Below are 16,847 nucleotides of genomic sequence, written 5' to 3'. Positions count from 1 at the left end.
GGTACAGTGTTTAAAACGTGCTTAATGGACTCCAACTGCTGCCTCAAATAAAAGTCTAGTGATCTGTATGTGACTGCGCTTTCCCTAAGTGGTGACACTTCATCCAAAGATGAAAAGGACCCCTGTTGTTAACAGGTGGGATGTACCTTTGTCAGACCTGCAGAAGCTTTAATGAGAGAAAAAATGGACTTTATTTTTAAAAGATGAATCGAGCAGCCATTTATATCATTAAAGAATGGTTGTATATTTTGGTTGAGCAGTAATATAACAGCCTTGAATGTAGAGGACTGGAGTGCTTATATTTCCACTACTTATTGTTCTGTTCTCATCTTCAACAATGAAAAAATGATCAAACATTTCCACCATAATTCCCTCTACATTTATGCAAATATTATTATCGTATCTTGTAAGTTAACATTTTTAGCACACGAGAAATTTTATGTAATAAAATCACTGTATCTTTTGGAGTTAAATTTTGAATTTGTATTTAAACACATTGATTATATGTTTGATAATTCTTAATGGCACTTTTACTAATTGATTTGGGGACCTTGGGGGTGCATTCCTAATTTGTGTTATTTATTCTTCACATTTGACTTGCAAGTGGGGTGTTCCCTATCAGCAATATCAATAATGCTCTGTTTTCTGATTGGGTAGCTTTCCAGAAGATCTATTTGGGAGGTGGTTTCCCTGCAGTTTGGTTGTATGTCTTGAGATAAAACCATGAGAAAGCTCTTCAAAATTCTTTTTTTATTCATCAGTAGCTGTGATGATACTCATCCATGCCACTAGAGGTTAGTTTTATATATTTAAGAGAAACAGTTGCTAAATTTAAAATGCCTCTATCAAGGGAATACTATTATAAATTATTGTAACACTATCACAAGTATTTTTTAATTTCTTTGGTGTAGCAAACTATAAGCCCAGCCACTCATTTTATATGGTCATGGTTAATTTTTTTATTAATAAAAATTATAGAATAAACTTAGTCTTGTCAAGTTGTTTGTAATTCCTATTCTCTTGCCAGTAATGCAGTCTTTCCCTTAACCTTTTTCAAATGATTATGGTAGAAGAAATTTATTCTATTAATTTTCTTTGATCTTTACTTGGTGGCTGGGCAATAAGAATAAGAATAGTTAATTTATAAATATAAACACATTTTTATGTAGCAATTAACTACTGGGTTTTAGGCTTCTGTGAAGCCCTTAGTCTGTGAGTTTAAAAGAAAAAAATTATGTTCATGCATTTCTTTCTTTTTCAAAATTAAGAGGTTTATTTTAAACTTTAAAACCTTAATTTTGATTAGAGACTTTTTAATGAAAACTAGAAATATGAACACTGAGCTTCTCTTAGTGTGTAATTATAAGAGTAATGTGTTTACTGGAAAATTGTGCATGTGAAAGCGAATGAGTACTGATCAAAGCCTTTTTAGTGAAACTTAAATTGTTTTCTTTGGGAATATTGCTTGAACATCTTATTTCTACCTCACATAAATTGAAGTGGAGATAATAATGTACACTTCAGGAAGAACAACACCAAGTGCCACCCCCACCAAAAAATAAAAACAGGGAAGGTGCTGGGCATGGTGGCACCTGTAACTAACCAGCTGAGACAGGAGAATCACAAGTACGACGACAGCTTAAGCAACTGTAGACCATGTGTCACTGGGGACGTAGCTCAGTGATAAAACACCCCAGGTTCCATCCCAGCACCAAAAAGTAAAACGATAAGATAGATAATCAAGAATCAAGTCACTATCCTTTTGTATTTGAGAACATCACTCTTTTATGTATCTCTGTTTGTGGTAGGTACTTCAAGCATAGTTAGAAAGTTGTTTACACTCCTCCCCAAAAAAGTCTTGGAAACTCACCCTGCTTCATTTTATAATTATGCATATGAGTCAGATTACTCAGTTATTAGCTCAGTTATTACTATAATTAGATCCTTTATTAACCTATGAAGTCTGAGAGTGTTTTCAAATGGTTCTTTACCATTGAGTTGTTTCAACATTTTTAATTTTCAACTTTTTTTTTACATAGTGGTATTAGAGTGTACAACCTATTACCTCTATATTAGAATTTAACACTCCCATTGATACAGGCTCAAAGTATTAACTTGAAAACGTCCTCCACACCTTGGCACAGTGCATGTCCAACAAAAGTCACTAAAGCTACAAACTTAGGGTTTGATTTTGTGTTGATTTTTTTGGTTCTGAGGATAGAACCCAAGGTGCTTTACCCAGCCCTTTTATTTAAAGACAGGGTCTTGCAAAGTTGTCTAGGGCCTCACTAAATTGCTGAGTCTGGCCTCAAACATGTGATTCTCCTACCTCAGCCTCCTGAGTTCCTGGAATTACAGGTGTGTGCTACTGCACTCTGCAAAGCTTAGTTTTTATAGGATTTCCAAAAAGAGGATTTTGGAAAACAAAAAGAATAACAGAGCTAAGTATTAAGTACATAGCACAGTGGTAGAGTGCCTGATTAGCATGCTCAAGGTGCTGGATTTGGTCCCAAGCACTACGAAATAATAATAGTAATGATAAACTGGTCAAAGAGGGGGACTCATTTATCCTAGTTTTACAGTTACTCTACTTAATGCTCCTTTGTAGTTGATTAGTAACAAGTTCTTTAAGGGCTTTCCCACTAGGGGGCATTGGTTGAGTCTTGAATAGAATATATAATGTACTGAGAACATAGGAGAGCTTTATTATTAAAAGCCAAGTCAGGGATCAAACGGAAGGTAAGTCCAGGTTGACATTCCCAAATGCAACTACTGTTCAGCATGACTCTGGAGTAAATGAAGACCCAGTAGTGGTGGAGCCGAAATGTCAGTGGTAATGTCTGGTGTGGTCAGACCTTATTAAGGAAGTGGCAGAAATGTAACTGGTGTTCTGAGCTGCACTTGTTTTCAGTCAAGACAATGTATTTGTGAAATAGGATCCCATGTATCATTTTAAGTACCTCCCACCTTTACAAGGAGACCAGGAATTTCATTTTGCCCATAAAGTGTCTAAATTCCTTATAAAATAGAATTCTGAATACATTTGTTTTTTGGACTTTTGTTTTTAAGATAGAAAAATATTGCCACCAAGAGCATTTACCTAGCCAAGAAAGGTTTCTTCCTTGACACCAAAAGAAGACCCCCCAGTAATTTCATTAAGCACAGAAAAATACCATCACATTGAGTGTGGTTTTTGGTTTTGCTCTTCTAGGCATGTCACATTTACATGTCTTATTTCTCCACTTAATAACTACATCTTGAGCAGTTCCTCATTCTCTATAACCAAGATTCTCACGTCTGATGCCTCACTTATTCCATTATTGAGCCAATCCCTGTTGACATTTTGTTTTTTCAAGTAGGAATACTGGAAAAATGAATATACCCATCTTGGTGTGAAAATTATTAGGATATATTCCTAAAAATAATGTATTAGTGGGTGTGATGGCACATGCCTGTAGTACCAGAGACTTGGGAGGCTGAAGCAAGAGAATCCCAAATTTGAAGCCAGTCTCAGCAACTTGGTGAGATCCACCAAGTTGTCTTAAAATTTTAAAAAGGTCTGGGATGTAGTTTGGTCCAGGCTTAATCCCCAGGACCAACCACCGGAACAGTGATACGTGAAGTGTTTTAAATCCGGTACACCTGGCAAATTTCCCTTCCGAAATTCCAAGAAATTCTGCCGTAAATATAAGGGATTACCCATGTTTTCACACTTCATTATTACTGGACAAAACCCCATGTTCTATCTATGTAAATTTGAAAAGGAAACAACCTAATTTCTGTTCATGTTTCATCTTTCAAATATGGCAATTGCTATAGCGACAACACCTTTGTCAGACATGCTTTATCAATATTTTTCTCCATCTGAGACTTTTTTCTTCCCTCAAGTGACCCCCCCACCCCCACCCCGGGCTGTGGGGCTTTAAGCCAGGGGCACTCTACTGTATCCCCAGCCGTTTTTATTTTGAGGCAGGGTCTCACTAAATTGCTGAGGCTGGCATTGAACTAGCAATCCTGCTTCTGCCTCTCCAAACGCTGGGATTACAGGTGTGTGCCACTGCACCTGGCTCAACAGTGCCTTTTTTAAAAAGCAGTATGTTAGTATAGATTTTTTTCTTTCTTTTTTGAGTTGTCCATGGTGTTTGTTTTCTTCATTTATATATGGTGCTGAGAGCCAAACCCAGTGCCTCCACACATGCTAAGAAAGTGCTCTACTGCTGAGCCACAACACCAACCCCTAAATTTTTCTTTAATGGATATTTTGATGTCATTTCTAAAATCGTTGCTTTTTTTTTTTTAGAAATTTATTAATTTTTCAGTTTTGACATCCTGTGGTTCATTTTTTTTTTTTTTTTAGTTTTTAGTGTATGGTTCATTTATAAAGGTGATATACAGTATGTACCACATGTAGCTCAAGGTTTTTCTTTGCACCTTTGTTGAAAACCAGTTGGCTGTATGTGTGAATGTCTCTGAACTGTTCCATTAAAGTACATGTCCATTTTCACTAGTACCTTGTCTTGATTACTCTAGTTTTATGTAATTGAATATTGGGGGCATTTTTTATTCTGGTTTGACTTTTGTGGTGCTGGGGATTGAGCCCAGGAGTATTCTGCCTCTGACTATATCCCCAGGCCTATTTTTCTTTGAATTTTTAGTTGTATCTCATTAAATTGCTGAGGCTGCCTCAAACTTGAGATCCTCCTGCTTCAGCCTCCTGAGTTGTTGGGATTATAAGCATATAGCACCACACCTGGTTAAATTTTGTTCTTTTTCAGAAATATTTTGCTATTTTTTCTTTTACTTGTACATATTTTAGAATCATGTCATTGACTTCAAGAAAACAAAAGGAAGCAATTCCTTAGATTTTGATGATAATCTCACTGAATCCATAGGTCGGGGAGAGTGGACATCTTAATATTTATCTTCCAATCTGTAAATGCAGCATATTGCTCAATTTGTCTTACATTTGTTTTATTAGTGTTTTCCATTTTTAGCATACAGATCTTGTACATACAAGTACTGCATGAAGTGCTTGCTACTGTCAATGGTACTTTTGTTGAGATTTTTTATTTTAGGAAATACATTTTGTATATTGATCTTATATTCTGACACCTTGAGAAATTAACTTATGTTGGTTTATTTTAAGTTGTCTAGGTAGACAGTCATGTTTACATATTATTAGTAAGTTTTTTGTTGTTTGTCATACCAGGGATTGAATACTTAACTACTGAACCATATCCCTTGCTCTTTTCATTTTTTATTTTGCAACAGGTTCTTGCTAAGTTGTTTAGGCCTCGCTAAGTTGCTGAGGCTGACTTTGAACTTGAATCCTCCTGTTTCAGCCTCCAAAGCTGCTGTAATTATAGGTGTGTGCCACTGCACCCAGCAGGTTTCATTTCCTTCTGAACTTCCTTCCCAGTTTCTTTTTTTCTTTTTATTGTTCTGCACTGGATAGACCCTCTAACGTGATGTTGAGTAGGGGAAGCGAAAGCAGACACATCATTGCCTTGTCCCCCATATCAGGAGGCAAACATTCCATCTTTACCACCAGGTTTGTTCATTCTAGGATTTTTGTAGAGACCTGATAGGCTGGGTGGTTGAGGAACTACTTTTATTCCTAATTTTGTAAGAGTTCTTAATCTTGAACGAAGACTGGATTTGGTCAGATGTTCTTTCTACATCTATTGAAATGATCATGTAGTTTTTAAAAAATGGTTGATGTGGTGATTCCATTGAGATTCAAGTGTTGAACCAGTGTTGTGTTCTTGGCATTTTGCTGTATCTTTGTGGAGTATGTTTTTGTGGAGTATGTTTGCATCAATATTCATGAGGGATATTGATTGATCAATAGTTTTGTTATGTTTTAATGTCTGATTAGTGTAATGCTTGCCTTATAAAATGAATTCCATCCTCTCCTATATTGAAGAATGTGGGTAAAATTATAATTTCCTTTTTGAATGGTAGAATTTATTAATGACAAGTATTAGATATCATTCTGACAAGGATCATATAGTTAAAAGGCACTCCACAAAAACACAATATTTCCCTCTAGTGGGAATTGAAATATATTGTTTTATTCTCTAAATTGCCCAGCAAAGACCAGAATCAAGCACCATAATTGAATGTACCAAGTGCCATACCAGAAAATTTCCCAAACCTGGGGAATTGGATAGCAATTCAGATATTGAAGGCATTTAGAACCCCAAGTAGATAAGACCAGGAAAGAGCCTTCCACTTCACAATACAGTTAAATTCCAGAAATCCAAAACCAAAGAAATTTAAAAGCTGCAAGACATGCCGGGTCTTTAACAGCAAGCCAATCAGAACAGATTTTCCAGCAGAAACTCTAAAGGCCTTCAGGGCTTGGAACATACAAATGAGATAAAAATAACTCAGGAAAGAATAAATCTCATTAGAAGAGTAGTTAAGCAAATGAGAAATTATTTAATCACAGTAAAAACAACATCAGGAAGTATTACACTCCTCTAATAACACCAAATGTAAATGATCTCAAAAATGTAACAGCCTCCAATTTAAAGACAAACAAACAAAAAGGACCCAACTACATGTTGCCTGCAAGAAGCGCACCTCATTGGCAAAACCAACCACAGGCTGAAAGGATGGAAAGTGATATTCCATGCAGATGGAATCTGAAGGCAAGCAGGGTGCCTATCCTAATATCAAAGCACGCTTCAAGCCAAAATTAGAAGAGACAAAAGTCACAACAAATTGGTAAAAGTAACACTCCAATAAGAAAAACAATTGTACATATTTATGCCCTTGATGTCACATATAATTTCATAAAGGAAACATTTTTTGACATAATCTCAGGCCCCAATTCAATAATAGTGGGTCATTTCAATACACCTCTCACTAATAGATCATCCAGACATAAAATCCACAAGAGTTAAAACAATAAAGATCAGATGGACTTAGCAGACATTTAAATACTATTTCATTCAACAATCAACAATTTTTTTTCCAACTACTTGTGGAGAGTGGTGACTTGGATCCTGGTCTTTGACTGCCTTGTGGCTGCAGCTGCATTTGCTTTGGGAACTTTCTGTGCAAAGGTGCAGGACAAGATTGTCCAGTTGCTATGGTGATGCCCTGCCTGAGGAAGTTCTGCTCAAGGCATGGAGCAGGGTCAGTCTTGACCCTGAGTTCAGACACCAGTTGCTGGGGATAGAGAATTAGGAGTATAACTTGATAATTTTAATTGCTTGTTAATGCTTTCACCTTCAAGACTGCCTTGCACAGAAACCGTCTTAATGATAAAAGCTATATAATAATCATGCTGAGATAGCTCTGGGTTATTGTTTCTCCATCCTAGGATGGTGTTCCACTTGGTCCCAACTTCCTATAAGTGTTTGTCTCAGTCCCCCATCATCTCTGCCTGTTTCTGTTTCAGCCATGCAGGTTGCAACAACTGTCCATGGAACTTTGTTCAAAGTAGAACATATTTTAGGCCATAAAGCAAGTACTAGCAAATACAAAAAAGTTGAATTCCTTGTGCCTTATCAGATTGTAATGGAATGAAATTAGACATCCATAGTAAGAAAATACAGAAACTAAACAAACATGGAGTTAGTACATTTTTGAATGATGAGTGGGTCACTGAAGAAATCTGGAGGAAGTTTAAAATTCCTAAAGTCAAACGAGAATAGAAATACAACCTATCAGAACCTCTGGGATAAAATGAAGGCAGTTCTAGGAGGAAAATTTATAGCTATAAATGCCAACATTTAAAAAAAATCAGAAGGATCTAATGATGCATCTCAAGATATTAGACAAACAAGAACAAACCAGAAGGAAGAAAAGAATAAATATCAGAGCCAAAGCTAATGAAACAATAAAATAATTAGGACTCAATTAACAAAAAGGTGGTTCCTCAAGACTGATACACCTTTAGCCAAATTATAAGAAGAAACTCAGTAAAATTATAGATTGAAAAACAAAACAAAACAAGGTGTTGTACTCCCCCCAGGTGACAGGAGGTTGAGGTATGAGGATTGCAAGTTCAAGGCCAACCTCAGCAACCTAGGGAGAAGTGGTCCAAAAATAAAGGACTGGGATATAACTGAATCATAGAGCATCACTGCATTTGATCCTCAACTTAAAAAAGAATAGGAAGAAGAAGAAAAGGCAGGTTGGAACTGTCCATAGAACTTTGTTCAAAGTAGAACATATTTTAGGCCATAAAGCAAGTACTAGCAAATACAAAAAAGTTGAATTCCTTGTGTCTTATCAGATTGTAATGGAATGAAATTAGACATCTATGGTGAAAAATCTACATTTCAATAAATTGGAAAATCAAGATAGATAAATTTCTAGACACAGCCTACCAAAATCCAACCAAGAGGGTATAGAAAAACCTAAACAGACCAAAAACAAGCATCAAAATTAAAGGAGTAATGATGAAGCTCCCAACAAAGAAGAGCCTGATGAATTCACAGTTCAATTATACCAGATTTTTAAAGAACTAGTACCAACACTCTTCTAATTGTTCCATAAAATAGGGAGAGAACACTTCCAAACTCATTCTATGAAGACAATATCTTACTGAAACTAAAACCAGATACAGACACAGCAAGAAAATTACAGATCAATATCCTTGATGAACACAGATGCAAGAGTTCCTCATAACATGTAATTTATCTTAACAAAGCAAATTCAGCAACACAGCAAAAAGATTACCTACCATAATGGAGTTGGTTTCATCCTATGAATGCAAGGATGGTTCAGCATTTACAAATCAGTAAGTGTAACACACCACATAATTGATCAAGGACAAAACCCACACAATCCTATCAATTGATGCAAAAAAAAAGCCTTTTCAAAATTCTCCACACTTTAATAATAAAAATTAATGATAAAAGTCCTGGAAAAACGAGGGATAGAAAGAACTTAACTCAGTGTAATAAAGGCTATATACAACAAACTTGAAGCCAACGCCATACTGAATGGGCAAAAATGGAAAGCATTTCTTCTACAATCAGGACTAAGATAAGGATGTCCACTTTCATCATACCATGCTCACTTTCATCACTCCTATTCATTATAATATTTGAAAGTTTAGCTAAAGCAATTTGACAAGAGAAAGAAAAGAGATATAACTTGGAAAGGAAGATAACAAATTATCTCTATCCACAGGTTCTACACTTAGAAGACCCTAAAGGCTCCACTAAAAGACTTCTAGATCCGAATGATAAATTCAGTAACGTAGCAGGATACAAAATCAACATATAAAAAAATAGCTTTCCTATGCCAGATTAACCCCCTGAGGGGAAAAAGATCAGGAAAAGAATTCTATTACGAATAGCCTCAAGAGGAAAACAAATCAAAACTAGAAATAAATCTAACGAAAGTAGTGAAAGGCCTCTACAGAGAAGTTGCAGAACAGTGAAACAAACAGAAGAATATGGTAGATGGAACTATCTCCCATGTTTATGGATAGGCAGAATTAATATAGTTTAGGTGGCCATATTTCCAAAAACAATCCATACATTTAATGCAATTCTCATCAAAATACCCATGATATTCTTCACAAAACTAGAAAAAAAAAAAAACAAAAAACACTCAATAGTCATATTAAGCCAAGCGATTCTGGGGGGAAAGAGCAATGAAGGCAACTTAATACCTCATTTCAAATTACACTACATAGCTATGGTAACAAAAACAGCATGAAAGCAAACATGCAGACAAATGGAATAGAAGTCAGAGACATCCCACACAGATAACAGTCATCTGGTCCTTGTCAGAGGCACCAAATCATACATTGGAGGAAAGAGAGCCTTTTAAACAAATGATGCTGAGAAAATGATACCAATATTCTTCTGAATCATATGTGTCTCTCACCCTGCATAAAAGTCAACTCAAAATGATTCAAAGGCCTAGGAATAAGATCAGAAACTTGCAAATGCTGGAAAAAAACATATAGAGGGAAACACTCCAACATATACATAGTCACACTCAACAACTTCCTCAATAGGATTCCTTTAGCTCAGGAAGTAACACAAAGAATCAATAGTGGCATGGCATCAATTTAACAGCAAATGAAAAGCATAAACAGCCTTCGGAATGGGAGAAAATCTTACTCTTCTGACAGAGTAGTAATATTTTTTAAAAACAATATTTTATAAAACTCATCAAATAACACCATCAAAAATGGGCAAATAAACACTTCTCAAAAAAGTATAAATGGCAAACAATTATATGACAACATGTTCAACGTTTTTAGCCTTTAGGGAAATTCAAATCAAAACTACACTGAGATTTCATCTTGCTCCAGTTAGAATGGCAATAATGAAGAATACGAATAAGAATTATTACCAGCAAGGATGTGAGAGAAAACAAACTCTTAAATACTGTTGGTGGGAATGTAAATTAGTGCAGTCACTATGAAAATCAGTATGGAGGGCCTCAGAAGGCTAGCAATGGAACCACCATGGTATCTAGCTATGCCTACTCCTTGGTATGAAGGAATTAAATGAAAAACCTGGGAAACCAGGGATAGAAACTTAAACATCAACACAAAAAAGGCTATATACAAAAACCTCAATATCATCGCCATACCGAATAGGCAAAAAATGAAAGCATTTCCTATAAAGTCAGGACTAAGACATTTAATTCTAAAAAATTAAAGTCAGTGGAGATACATGCATACCCATGTTTATAACACCCAATTAATAACAGCCAAATTATGGAACCAACCCAGGTGTCAACAGATGAATGGATAAAGAAAATGAGGTGTACACAAGTTTTAATCATCCCTAAAGAGGAACAAAATTATTACTTGCAGAAACATGGATGGAACTTGAGAGTATATTAAGCAAAACATGCCAGACTCAGAAAGGTGAGGGTTGTATGTTTTCTCTCATTTGTAGAAGTTAGAGAGAAAAAGGTGGGGAAAGGGAGATCTCATGAAAATATAAGGGAAATCAGCAGGAAGAAGGAAGGGGTCAGAGGGAGGCAGAAGGAGAGGGCAAGGCAAGACAACGGGGAAAGAAATGGACCAAATGATTTGATGTGCATGCACACCTGCCACAATGAGACCCACTATTCTGCATAATTATTATTCATGAGCAAATTTTTTAAAAATGCTAAAGGAAGATGAAGTGAAAGAATACTAAATACTAACCCAAAGCTTTTGAAGAAGTAAAACTCCAGTAAAGGTAAGTATATGATAAATACAAAAGTCTGTTGTTGTTTTGGCTTTTAATGCCTCCTTTTGTTCTCTGTATTTAAAAAGCAAAGCATTAAACGATGATAGATCCATGTTAGTGGCACACAGTGTTTAAAGATATGATTTGGGCACAGTTACAGTATGAAGGGGATGTGTTAGCTTTCCACCACTGTGACAAATTTCCTGAGAAAATCAACTTAAAGGAGCAAAGATTTGTTTTGACTCATGATTTCAGATGTTTCAGCCCATAGTCAACTGGCTCCATTGTTCTGTGCCTGAGGCAAAGCAGAACATCATCGTTATGGGAGCATGTGCTGGAGGAAGCCGCTCACTTCATGACAGCCAGGAAGGACAGAAACAGAGGTTGAGAGAAGGAGGGACCAGAAAAAAGTGACACTTTTCTAGGGCACACCCCCAGTGGCCTACTTTCTTCAATTCACCTTTCCCACCTCCTACAGTTCCCACCATCTTTCACTAATTTATTCAATCATAAGCCCAATGATGGATTAGCCCATTGATGAGATCAGAACCCTCATGATTGAATCACTTCCCAAAAGCCCCACTTCTGCCAGGCGGTGGCACTTGCCTGTAATCCCAGCAACTTGGAGGCTGAGGCAGGAGGATCACGAGTTCAAAGCCAGCTTCAGCAATTTAGTGAGGCCCTAAGCAACTCAGTGAGACCCTGTCTCTAAATACAGTACAAAAAAGATCTGGGATGCTGCTCAATGCTTAAGTGACCCTGGGTTTAATCCCCCGTACCAAAACAAACAAAACTAAAAAAACCAAAAAACAAACAAAACCCCACTTATAAAATTGCTGCATTGGGGATCCAGCCTTCAACAGAACATGAACTTTGAGGAGATATTCCAGATCTAAGTATGTTATTCTCCTTTTAAAAAAAAAATATTCTTAGCTGTAGATGGACACAATATCTTTGTTTATTTTTTTATGTGGTGCTGAGAATCGAACCCAGTGCCTCCCGTTGCAGGCGAGTTCTCTATCACTGAGCCACAACCCCAGCCCTGTGTTATTCTGCTTTTTGTGACTGTGACCAAAATACCTGATGAGAACAACTTAGAGGTGGAAAAAGTTTATTTTGGCTCACAGTTTCAGAGGTTCAGTCCATGATTGCTGGTTCCAATGTTCTGGGCCAAAGATGGCTGAAAGATGGGGCCAGGAAAAGAAGTCAGGTAGGAGAGAAGAGGACTAAGGAGGAGATGGGACTAAGATAAAGTTCCCAAGGGCACCCCCCGCAACCTACCTACTCAGCCACACTTCACCCACAAGTTACCACCCAGCACAGTCCTTCCGAATTAGGATGGACTGATGAGGTCACAGCTCTCATAATCTGGTCATTTTACCTCTAAATATTCCTGCATCGACACACAGGAGCTTTTGGTTTACATCTCAACCAAACCATAATAGCCAAACCATAACAGGGTCTCAGAGCTATCTAAGAATATTAGGATGTTATTAAATATTATTTGGTGTCAGTTTCAAATAAATTGTCAAAAATTTAGTATGTTCAATGCAATCTCTATGGTAACCACTAAGAATATTTCAGGAAAGTATGTAGAAAGAGAAATGAAAATTAAAACAATAGAAAGAAGTGCATTTAATCAAGGACGGCAGTACTGAAGAAAATGAGGGGGAAGGAAAAAAGACATAAATACAAGTAGCAAAAAGTCAGAAGTAAATGCCTTCTTTTCAATAATTACAGTAAATGTAAGTGGATTGTACTATCCATTCAAAAGAGACTGGCAGAAAGGATTTTTTAAAAAACGTGATCCAACATATGCAACTTCCAAAAGACTGACTTTTGATCCAAAGACAGAAAGTCTGAAAGTGAAAGAATGAAAAAGTTTTTCCATGCAAATAGTAACCTAAAGAAGACTGGGTTCCTATACTAATATCAAACAAAATAATGTTTAAGTCCAAAAATTGTTTCAAGATAGCAAGGTCATTATTATTTTTATATTTATTTTTTTGGGGTGCTGGGGATCGAACCCAGGGCCTTCTGCTTGCAAGGCAAGCACTCTACCAACTGAGCTATCTCCCCAGCCCCTATTTATTTATAAAAGTGTCAATTATTCAAGAAGATGCAGCCAGGCTCAGTGGTACATGCCTGTAATCCCAGGAACTCGGCAGGCTGAGGCAGGAGGATCACAAGTTTGAGGCCAGCCTCAGCAATTTAGTGAGGCCCTCAGCAACTAGGTGAGATCCTGTCTCAAATTAAAATATAAAAAGGGCTGAGAATGTAGTTCAGTGGTAAAGTATCCCTGGGTTAACTTGAAGAGGAGGAGATAAAATAATTACAAACACATCCACTCAAAAACAATAAAGTAGAGTAATAGGAATAAGCCAACAAAAGAGATCTGGTAGAATCATACAAAATGCTTGATTAATCCACAAAGCAAACAACAGATGAGACAAGTAAAAATCAAATACGATGATAGTAGATTTACATCCAGCCTTACTAATAATCACATTAAATATAAATGATCTAATTACTCCACTTGAAAGAGATTATCAGAGTAGAATAAAATAGCAAGATTCATTATATGCTGACTATAATAAATGTCCTTTGAAAATAAGATACATAAATAGTAAAAAAAAATAAGACAAAAGACATTAATGCTAATATTACTCAAAGAAAAACTGCATGACTAATAATATCAGATGAAGCAGATTTCAAAAGAAAAGATAAGTATTAAGGATATCCAAAGTGATAAGGAAGAAAATAATCAAGATAACCTGACCATTCTAAATGTTTGTATACCTGTATCTGGTAACATAATTTAAAGACACATGAAACAAAAATTTCAGATGGTGTCATAAATAGACAAATCCACATTCAGTCACATATATTAATACCCATTTCAATAAATGATGGAACAATTAGGCAGAAAACCAGAAAAATTATAGTAGCTTTGAACAATACACTATACAACTTGATCTAATTAACATTTACAGAACACTCCACCCAACATATTTTTCTCAAATACACACATATCATTTATGAAAAATAATCCTACTTTGGCTCATAAAATAAATATTAATAAAATTGAAATAATTCAAGTTATTCACAGCATGTATGTCCTGTAGTCACAGTAGAATTTAACAGAAAATTCTTAACAGAAATCTTTGAAAATTATTCATTTATTCACAAATGACATGGTCCTCTATGTAGAAAATCCAATGAAACCTATTTAAAAGTTACTAGGACCAGAGAGAACAATACCATTAATAATAGCATCCCCAAATATGAAATACTTAAGGATAAATTTGACTAAAGATATACCGAACCTATACACTGAAAACTTAAAAAAAATTCCAAGAGAAATTTTAGAAGACCTACTGAGAGACATATCCTGTTCATGGGTTGTTTCTCAAGATTTTGAATATATCAATTCTTGACAAATTCATCCATAGATGCAAAAACTTCCACTCATTTTTTCAGCAGACCATTATTGTAAACTTTCACAAGTTGGTTCTAAAATGCACAGAAATTCAAAGACCTATATAACTTTTATAATGAAGAACAGTCAGAGGACTACCACTACCAAATATCAGGATTCCCTTTAAAAGTAAAGCAACCAAAAGTGTGTATAGGGGTAAGAATAGACAAATCAATGTAACAGAATAAAGAGTTCAGAAATAAGCCCACACACATATGAATAGCTAATTTTTTCATAAAAGAGCAAAAGCAACTTATTGATGAAAGAACAACCTTTTAACAAATGGTGCTGGCAAAACTGGATGTTCATAACAACAAAAGAACTCTAGATTTGGCACCATTGAAAACTCTCACTGACCTAGTTTTTTTTTTTTTTTGCGGTACTGGGGATCGAACTCAGGGCCTTGTGCTTACGAGGCAAGCACTCTACCAGCTGAGCTATCTCCCCAGCCCCCTGACCTAGTTTTAATGGTGCTTACCTATGATCCTAGCTACCTGAGAGGCTCAAGAAGGAGGATTGCAAGTTGGAGGCCAGCCTGGGCAACTTGATGAGGGCCCATATCACAAATAAAACATAAAAAGGACTTGAGATAGCTCAGTGGTAGAGCACTTGCCTAACTTGTAAGAGAGAATAAATATTTCTTGCTTAACTTGGTGATTTATTATGCAGCATGATGTGGCAATATCTATAACATATACTCTTAGGTATACACTCTAGTAATAATGAAGTGATCTAATTAATAAAAAATGTGATAGGAAACAGGAAGAAAAGTAAGAGGTACCTTATTCCTACCTTGTTTCTTCTCTTCAAGGTTTTTCATATTAAATTGGTAAATAATATAAATATAACCATATTTAAACTATGTAGTTAAATATTGAGAGAATATGACCAATTAAAACAATGGGTAATAAAGATAAAGGTAGAAAAAGAGGAATTTTCTAATTTTATTATTGTCTGGAACTTTCTGGGCATTAAAAGAAATTGTTTAAAGAAATGGAGGAATAGCCAGGCATGGACACACCTGTAATCCCAGGGACCCAGGAGACTGAGACAGAAGGATTGGAAGTTGAAATCCAGCCTCAGCAACTTAGCAAGGCCCTAACCAACTTAGGAAGACCCTGTCTCAAAATAAAAAATGAAATAGCCCGGGGGTGTGTAGCTCAGTGATAAAGTGCCCCTGCGTTAAATTTCCTGTCCCCAGTAACAAACAAATACCAAAAGAAAAAGAAATGGAAGACTAACAATATTATTGGTTTTCTTTTTAGGGTAATGAAAATATTCCAAAATTATGTTGGGGCGATGTTTGCAAAACTCTGTATATATATAGTAAAAATATTGAATTGTGATTTTTAATTGGATGAGTTGCCTGGTATGTGAATTACATTTCAATAAAGTTGTTAAAAGAAGATATTAGAAATAATACAAAGCAGAAATTTGATTTAAGAGCCAATGAAATAGATAAACCATTAGGTAATATAATCAAGAAAAATAAGAGGACAAATAACACAAAATGAGAAATAAAATAACATTTTATAGTAGCAGAGCAAATCCCCCTAAAAGAACCAGGCCCCCAATTTCCATAAGCAATTATATCTCTAAAGAAAAGTAATTTTGATTTCCTTTACTTAAGAAACTTCCTAATTGTTTTTTATAAAATAAGCATAAGACTAGATCAAAACTTTTAAAAGATTAAGAAACACTTGAAACCTTTTTGAGGAAGCACATTGCCCCAAAACAAAAAACAAAACAAAACAACCAAAAAAAAAAAAAAAAAAAAAACTGAAGAAGGAAGGATAGTCCTTCCTTCTTTTGTAAATATGTAAGTTCCCCACTCCAATTAATCAATTAATTGAAATTTCTGACCAAAATCTAAAGAGTTTGCAATGGAACCTGACAATTCAATAATTTTTAAAAAATAATTTTAAGAATAATTTTAAAAATAAATTTTAAAATAAATTTAAAATAATATTTTAGTGTTGATTTTTTTCAAATATATTAAAAAACTGGAAGAATAGTTTAATGTATCACCTTGTTTCAATAACACGGAAGGGGTTGAAAGTGTGGCTCAGAGTAGAGAGCACTTGCAGAAGACTCTGGGTTCCATCCCCAACACCAAAATTATTAAAAAATAAAAACAATAATTACCAACACAGGGTCAAATTTAAGACAGATTTATTTTTAAGTTCATTTGAAGAATAAATAGC

The sequence above is a fragment of the Sciurus vulgaris genome (genome assembly GCF_902686455.1).
Source record: "Sciurus vulgaris genome assembly, chromosome: 5".
Lineage (NCBI taxonomy): Eukaryota > Metazoa > Chordata > Mammalia > Rodentia > Sciuridae > Sciurus > Sciurus vulgaris.
Note: the sequence above shows the minus strand (reverse complement) of the source record.